Source organism: Tursiops truncatus, chromosome 3 (genome assembly GCF_011762595.2).
Source record: "Tursiops truncatus isolate mTurTru1 chromosome 3, mTurTru1.mat.Y, whole genome shotgun sequence".
NCBI lineage: Eukaryota > Metazoa > Chordata > Mammalia > Artiodactyla > Delphinidae > Tursiops > Tursiops truncatus.
The window spans coordinates 90,147,626-90,156,064 of record NC_047036.1 but is presented as its reverse complement, the minus strand read 5'-3'; the positions used below and the strand labels follow the sequence as shown (position 1 = coordinate 90,156,064).

Below are 8,439 nucleotides of genomic sequence, written 5' to 3'. Positions count from 1 at the left end.
ATAACATGGACTTTCAGTTCAAAGTTGGGTTTGACTCCTAGGTCTGACAGTTTAAATTCTTCCTTAATATAATTTTGCCTTTAAGCCTGATTTTTTTTGTTGCCACCCTTTTCCCCATAAATCATGAATTTGCGTGATGTGCATTATTTGGTACTGTGAGTGCATTTGTCTTCCAATATAAAATTTAATATTTCTCTTTAGGTTTACGATCCGTGAACATGCCTGCTAACAAATCATCTGTGATTAATAAATATGGAGTAGTATGTTCCTCTTATGAAAAATCAAAGTAAGTTTGAAAAAAATTTCATATTGTTAAAGTAGTAGACCCATATATATTGTAGAATTTAGAAGGTTACAGAAAATTGAACCGTAAAAAATAATCACTCATAGTTCAATATCTAAGAATAAAAATGTTAAGGTTTACTATTTTATAAATAAATAGCTTTGGAATGATTTTTTGTAATGATTATTTGTAAAGATCATATATTTATAAAATTTTGAATTCTATACTTTTTAAACTAAGCATTTTTTCTATAATCAGTCTTAATTCATTTTTAATTAATTTTTGGCTGCATTGGGTCTTCGTTGCTGTGCGCGGGCTTTCCCTAGTTGCGGCAAGCGGGGGCTACTCTTTGTTGCAGTGCGTGAGCATCTCTTGCAGTGGCTTCTCTTGTTGTGGAGCATGGGCTCTAGGTGTGCGGACTTCAGTAGTTGTGGTGCGTGGGCTTAGTTGTTCCAAGGCATGTGGGATCTTCCCAGATCAGGGCTCAAACCCGTGTCCCCTGCATTGGCAGGTGGATTCTTAACCACTGCGCCACCAGGGAGGTCCCTATAATCATAGTCTTTATTTAAAATCAATTAATTTATTTTTAACATTTTTATTGGAGTATAATTGCTTTACCATGGTGTGTTAGTTTCTGCTTTATAACAAAGTGAATCAGTTATACATATACATATGTTCCCATATCTCTTCCCTCTTGCATCTCCCTCCCTCCCACCCTCCCTATCCCACCCCTCTAGGTGGTCACAAAGCACCGAGCTGATCTCCCTGTGCTATGCGGCTGCTTCCCACTAGCTATCTATTTTACGTTTGGTAGTGTATATATGTCCATGCCACTCTCTCACTTTGTCACAGCTTACCCTTCCCCCTCCCCATATCCTCAAGTCCATTCTCTAGTAGGCCTGTGTCTTTATTCCTGTCTTACCCCTAGGTTCTTCATGACATTTTTTGTTTTTCTTAGATTCCATATATATGTGTTAGCATATAGTATTTGTCTTTCTCTTTCTGACTTACTTCACTCTGTATGACAGACTCTAGGTCCATCCACCTCACTACAAATAACTCAATTTCGTTTCTTTTTATGGCTGAGTAATATTCCATTGTATATATGTGCCACATCTTCTTTATCCATTCATCCGATGATGGACACTTAGGTTGCTTCCATCTCCTGGCTATTGTAAATAGAGCTGCAATGAACATTGTGGTACATGAGTCTTTTTGAATTATGGTTTTCTCAGGGCATATGCCCAGTACTGGGATTGCTGGGTCATATGGTAGCTCTATTTGTAGTTTTTTAAGGAACCTCCATACTGTTCTCCATAGTGGCTGTACCAATTCACATTCACACCAGCAGTGCAAGAGTGTTCCCTTTTCTCCACACCCTCTCCAGCATTTATTGTTTGTAGATTTTAAATCATAGTCTTTTAATTTGCCATAATAATCCATGAAATGCATAAGAGAAAGTATTCAATAACTACTGAATTGTGAAGCATCTTAGTTATTTCTAAGTGCTTGTCTATTTCAAATTAAACCACGATAGAATATTTTTCTGCATTTCAAATTATTTCCTTGGGATAAAGTTTCTGAAATTAAGTTACTAGATCAAAGTTTGTTGATAATTTAAAAATTGTTTGTGATTTTAAGAAATTTTTACAAACTTAAAGAACATGATAGAGTACATAATAAAACTTATGTGTTGACATATTGTTATGTTTGATTCAAATATTTTTCTTTAATAAAGAATAGATCAACAGATAAACTTGAAGCTCTTTGACCACATGTCCTTCCAATTATAATAATTGTGGCATATATTATTTCCATTCATTTTTGTACTTTAACATACAAGAATGTAAAATTGCATTTTCCTGGGCTTCCCTGGTGGTGCAGTGGTTAAGAATCCGCCTACCAGTGCAGGTGACATGGGTTTGAGACCTGGTCCGGGAAGATCCCACATGGCGCAGAGCAGCTAAGCCCATGCGCCACAACTACTGAGCCTGCGCTCTAGAGCCGGCAAGCCACAACTACTGAAGCCCACGTGCCTAGAGACCGTGCTCCGCAACAAGAGAAGCCACCGCAATGAGAAGCCTGCGCACCGCAACAAAGAGTAGCCCCTGCTCGCCGCAACTAGAGAAAGCCTGTGCACAGCAACGAAGACCCAACGCAGCCAAAAAATAATAATAATAACAACAAAAAATTGTATTTTCCAGTCTATTTCCTAAAGTACATAACTAGGAATGGAATTGTTGGATATACCATTTAGTAAACAGAACTTATTAATTCTGTCTAATGATTAGTCATTTTTGTATTTTGGTTATAAAATCTGTCTCTACCACAAGATCATGTAGATATTGTTATACATTATTTTTTAAAAAATCTTACTGTTTTATCTTTAATACATATGGAAATGATTTTTGTTAGTGGTGTTAAGCGCAGGTCCAGTTTCCCTTTTTTTAATGTACATACCAGCTTGATCAACACCATGTATCGAAAAGAACATCCTTCTTCACTATTTCTCTAGTACAATGATTATGTAAATCAAGTGTCCACATATAGTGGGTATATTTCTGGGCTCTCTTTTCTGTTTCACTGGCCTCTTTGTCCCTTTTTAATATTACCACACTGCTTTAATGACTGTCACTTAGTGATAACATTTAATAGTCAACATGATAGATTTTTCCAAGTTTCTTCTTCTTCAGTGATATCCTGCATATTCTATTTAAAAATTTAAAAAAATTTTATTCAGGTGTAGTTTGCTACAATATTAGTTTCAGGTGTAGAACATAGTGATTCAAAATTTTTAGAGATTATACTGCTTTAAAAGTTATAATATTTATATTCCCTGTGGTGTACAATATATCCTGGTAGCTTATTTATTTTATACATAGTAGTTTGTATGTCTTAATCCCCTACCTCTATCTTGCCCATACCTCCTTTCTTCTCCCCACTAGTAATCTATAGTTTGTTCTCTATATCTGTGAGTCTGTTTCTGTTTTGTTATGTTTATGTTTGTTTTATTTTTTATTCTCCAAATATAAGTGATAACATACAGTATTTGTCTTTCTCTGACTTATTTCACTAAGCATAATAACCTCCAGGTTCATCCATGTTGCAAACAGCAATGTTCCATTAATTTTTATGAATGAGTAGTAGTCCATTATATGTATATACCACATATTCTTTATCCATTCATCTATTGATGAACACTTAGGTCGCTTTCATATCTTGGTTGTTGTAAATGCTGCCAGTGAATATTGAGGTGAATGTATGTTTTCAAATTAGTGTTTTTGGAGAATTCCCTGGTGGTCCAGTGGTTAGGACTCTGCGCTTTCATTGCCAAGGGTGCTGTTCTGTCCCTAGTTGGGGAACTAAGATCCCACAAGCCGCGTGGGGTGGCTAAAAAAAAAAAACAAAAACAAAAGAAAAACCAAACAATGCCAGAACAAGTCAGTGTTTTCATTTTCTTTAGATGTATACCTGGAAGTGGAATTGCTGGATCATGTGGTAGTTCTTCTTTTAGTTTTTTGAGGAACTTCCATATAGTTTTTTACAGTGGCTGCACCAATTTACATTCCTACCAACATTGTACAAGTGTTCCCTTTTCTCCACATCCTCACCAACATTTGTTATTTGTGGTCTTTTTGATGACAGACATTCTGACAAGTGTGAGGTGATACCTCATTGTAGTTTTGATATGCATTTCTCTGATTAGGGATATTAAGCATCTTTTCATGTGCCTGTTGACCATCTGTATGTCTTCTTTGGAAAAACGTCTATTCAGGTCTTCTGCATATTTTTTAATCAAGGTGTTTGGTTTTTTTGATATTGAGTTATATGAGCTGTTTATGTATTTTGGATATTAACCCTTTATCAGTCATATCATTTGCAAATATTTTCTCCTATTCGGTAGGTTGTTGTTTCTTTTTGTTAATGGTTTCCTTTGTTGGGCAAAAGCTTTTAAGTTTAATTAGGTTCCATTTGTTTATTTTTGCTTTTTCCTTTGCCTTAGGAGAAATATCCAAAAATATATTGCAACAATTTATGTTAAAGAGTTTTCTGCTTATGTTTTCTTCTAGGAGTTTCACAGTTTCCACTCTTACATTTAGGTCTTTAATCCATTTTGAATTAATTTTGTTTATGGTGTGAGAAAATGTTTAATTTCATTCTTTTATATGTGGCTGTCCAATTTTCCCAGCACCACTTATTAAAGAGACTGTCTTTTCCCCATTGTGTATTCTTGTCTCCTTTGTCATAGATTAGTTGGCCATAAGTGCATGGGATTATTTCTGGGTTCTCTATTCTTTTCCATTGATCTATGTGTCTGTTTTTGTGCCAATACCATGCTATTTTGATTACTGTAGCTTTGTAGTTTTGTCTGTGAAGTCAGGCAGTGTGACACCTCCAGCTCTATTCTTTCTCAAGATTGTTTTGGCTATTCAGGGTCTCTTGTGTTTCCATACAAATTTTAAAATTATTTGTTCTAATATTGTGAAAAGTGCCATTGGTATTTTGATATGGATTGCATGGAATCTGTAGATTGCCTTGGGTATTTTGGTCATTTTCACAATATTAATTCTTCTAATCCATAAACACAGTATATCTTTCTATCTGTGTCATCTTTAATTTCTTTCATCAGTGTCTTAGTTTTCCCAGTACAGGTCTTTTACCTTCTTAGTTAGATGTAAATTTTTATAGAGGTACTGTCTATCTTTTCTTAGATTTCTTCCTATGTATTTGGTATTTGTGATCCTGCTGTAAGTTTTATGCACATATTGAAAAAAATATGTCTTCTGTAGCTGCTGCCAGAAGAAAGACAATTGATTTTTGTGTATTGATTTTACATATGGAAATACTGCTAAATTCTCTCATTAATTCTAAACATGTTTATCTCAGTCTCAATTTAAAAAGAATACTCTAAACATTTCATGATTAAGCATGATCTTTTTTGAAACTTTATCTGACACTTAAATTGTATTTTGTGGTGTTTTTTTTAAATTTAAATCTCATTAGACTTCATTACTATTTTAAGCAGTTAATTTTCCTTTATATTTTATTTATTGTTCATCACTTTCCTTGCTTTTCATTCTTTGTTACTTCCTAGATCTGGTTTTTCTTTTGCCTGATGTACAATTTTTTTTTGGCCACGCTGCACAGCATGTGGGGATCCTAGTTCCCCAACCAGGGATCGAACCTGTGCCCCCTGCAGTGGAAGCATGGAGTCTTAACCACTGGACTGCCAGGGAAGCCCCAGATGTACAACTTTTTGAACTTTGCTTAGTGAGATTTCGTTGTTGAGAAAAATCTTAGTTTTTGTTAGTCTGAATATACCTTTATTTTATTCTTATTTTTGGAAGAAATTTAAAACTGAACATGGAATTGTCTTTGGTCTGTTATAACTTTTACTGTTTTTCCCCCCAGAACATTGATGATATCGTTCCACTAACAGCTTCCATTAGTGCTGTTGGGAAGTTAGCTGAAATTTTGATGCTATTTCTTTAAAGTTTAATCTGTTTTCCCCAACTTTGGGTGCTTTAAAAAATTTCTTATTCTCTTGTATCCTGCAATTTTACTATGATGTGTTAGAATGTAATTTTAAAAATATTCTACTTAGATTTCTTGTGCCTTTTGTATCTGTGGACTGTGTCTCTCTTTTGTCATTCCTGAAAAAATATCAGATATTGTTCCTTTAGATATTACCTTGACAACCCATTCTCTCTTTTTCTGAGACTGTTGATTGAATGTATATTAGACCATCTCATTTTATATTTCATATCTTTTATTTTGTCTCCATTTTCTATATTTTCATCTCTTTCTACTGTATTTTGAATAATTCTGATATGTGCTCTGTTTTCCCATGACTAACTCTCTCTTGTTACCAATTTATACATTGAATTTTAAAAACTCTATCTTACATTTCTAGCAATTCATTTATTTTTCTTCAAATCTTCTATGTAGACTTATAGTTTCTGGTTGCCTGTACATACTTTTGAGCATATTGTGGAAATAAGTATGATGGTTTTATAATTTGTGTTGATCCAATGAATAGGGTATAAATCTATGTTGAGACTAATCTTCTCAGATATATGTGTATTATTTTTTCTTTCTCTTTTCTTCTCTGTTGAGCAGCAAGGCGGCCTTTTCTACAGCTCCCTGAGGTTGGGAGAAGGGATAGTGATTAGTTCTGATTGCTCTTACCTCGGATATTTAGTCAATGTGGAGGGAGTCTTCTATAACTTTTCCCCACCTTGAAAATCCTGGATTTTTTTTTCTTACTGTGCAGTCATTTAGAAAACACACTTTGTTTTGTATCAGTGGCCTCTTGTATCAAGGTAAACCAGATTCTGCGCCTGGCATCAGCTGTTTGAGATGAAGCAGAGATCTTGGTACCTTGCATGAAAAGACATTACGTTTGGTTTTTTTATGTATTGCCTGAATTGTCATAGACCTCGTACTGTATTTGCTTCACTTATTCTTCTTAGAAACAAGAGCTTTGCGTGCTTAGTGTGGGTTCTGTTGGAGATGCATGTAGGGCTCCATGTAAATCCTTCAAGTGAGGTACTGAAGTCCACCCATTTCTGGACCAAAGGTTATTTTATATCTTTCTCACAGAAGCTGCTCTTGAGGGTTTCTTAATTTTTTTAATATCTGGAGACTGTAGTCTTCAAAGCTTCCTGAGATATCAAAGCCTGAAATTTTTCCTTTTTATTAATGTTTTTGACTTTTATATTTAGTAAAATGTGCTCTACAAATGTGCTCTAAATAGTTAAAATATTACGTATTTATAGTATATATGTATATAATAGTATTGATTTTGATATGTATACATTTATAATACCATATAGCTCTATAGTGTGGGCTCTAAATTTGTGCTGTCAGAAGCAGGAAGAAACTTTTCTACACTCATATTTATATTCTTGTCATTTGTTTATTTGATCTGTGATCTGTAGTCTTTGTTTTTCATTTATCTGAATTACTATAATCTTTTAAGTGATTCTAATGGTTGAGACCTTGTAATTAAGTCTGTTAATTTTAACCTAGGACATCTGTACTTGTAGCATTTGGGTTGGCTACAAATGATTTAGCCCAATATATGGTAATTTAGGAGCTGGGAGGCCGTAAAGAGCATGAACACATTCAGTATATATATTGCAGTGTAATTTCCTTAGGATGAATTGCCCCAAATGCGATATCAGCAGCTACTTATGAGATTATCTGTATAAAGTAAGTAGGATCTTGCAAGATCTTAGAAACCACAGTCCTCTTATACTTGGGCGTACACCACTGTCTTGGCTCAGATCTCTAGATGGCAGGATATGAGAAGAGGATTAATATTTTAATACTAGATTTGCGGTATACAAATTCAATTCAGTGAAGCTGAAAAAAAAATAGGAAAGTGAGGCAAAAAGGCTCGATGTATTACCACCCTGATCACTAAATCACAACTTGCCTTAAAGAGACACAGCAGAGCCTTGTCTATACTTGACATTTGGAATTTATCAAGACAGATTTCAAGAAAAAAAATCTCAAAATGGACCATAAAATGGAGACTCAAGGAGGGGTATTGATCTCTGCTCCCTCCTGTTCACCCCAGAGGTGCTCACTCATCCATACTTCCAAGTTGTGTCACCCAGCCCTTGCTACTCCAAATGTGGAAGGGGAGGGGCAGCTCAGTGTTTGGGGGCATGAAGGTTATGCAGGCATCAAGTCAGTCTGAGACTCTGCACAATGTGTATGTCCAGTACAGCCACTAATCATGAAGGCCTTCATTTGGGGGAATGTTTTCAGACATCAGATTTTTCTTACCTCTAAACTCAACTCAGTGTCAGTTATTCATAGCTTAATCTAGAGGAAAAAGTAGAGTCATTGCCCAAGTGTCCTATAATAGTTATTCAGTCTTTAGTCTTCCATTGTCCTGGGAACCATGTTTTCCTACAATTATCCTTTTATGTTTTAAAAACTCTTTAGATCTGGGATGTTTTCAAGTCTGTTTCTCACCGTGCTGCACCCCCAACACATTCACCAAAGCACTAAACTTTTCATTAGCCATGGAAGGAGGCACATCGTATCCCAAATGTTGTCCATTACCCCCTTTATCCTCATAGAAAGCTGATGTCAGGATCACAAAAAAGTGATGCGCTAATGAAATGAGTCTTTCCTCCATG

At 35.1% G+C, this 8,439-nt stretch overlaps 1 protein-coding gene across 2 annotated transcripts in view; it reads left to right on the top strand.

The window, feature by feature from the left end:
* The first annotated feature begins 200 nt into the window (after positions 1-200).
* Positions 201-8,439, top strand: part of TMEM232 (transmembrane protein 232) — a 166,693-nt gene continuing 158,454 nt past the window's right edge. For both annotated transcript variants that reach the window (XM_073801920.1, XM_073801918.1), the window contains exon 1: positions 201-286. The gene's annotated coding sequence lies outside the window, so the exon portion shown is untranslated. The remainder of the gene's footprint in view (positions 287-8,439) is intronic.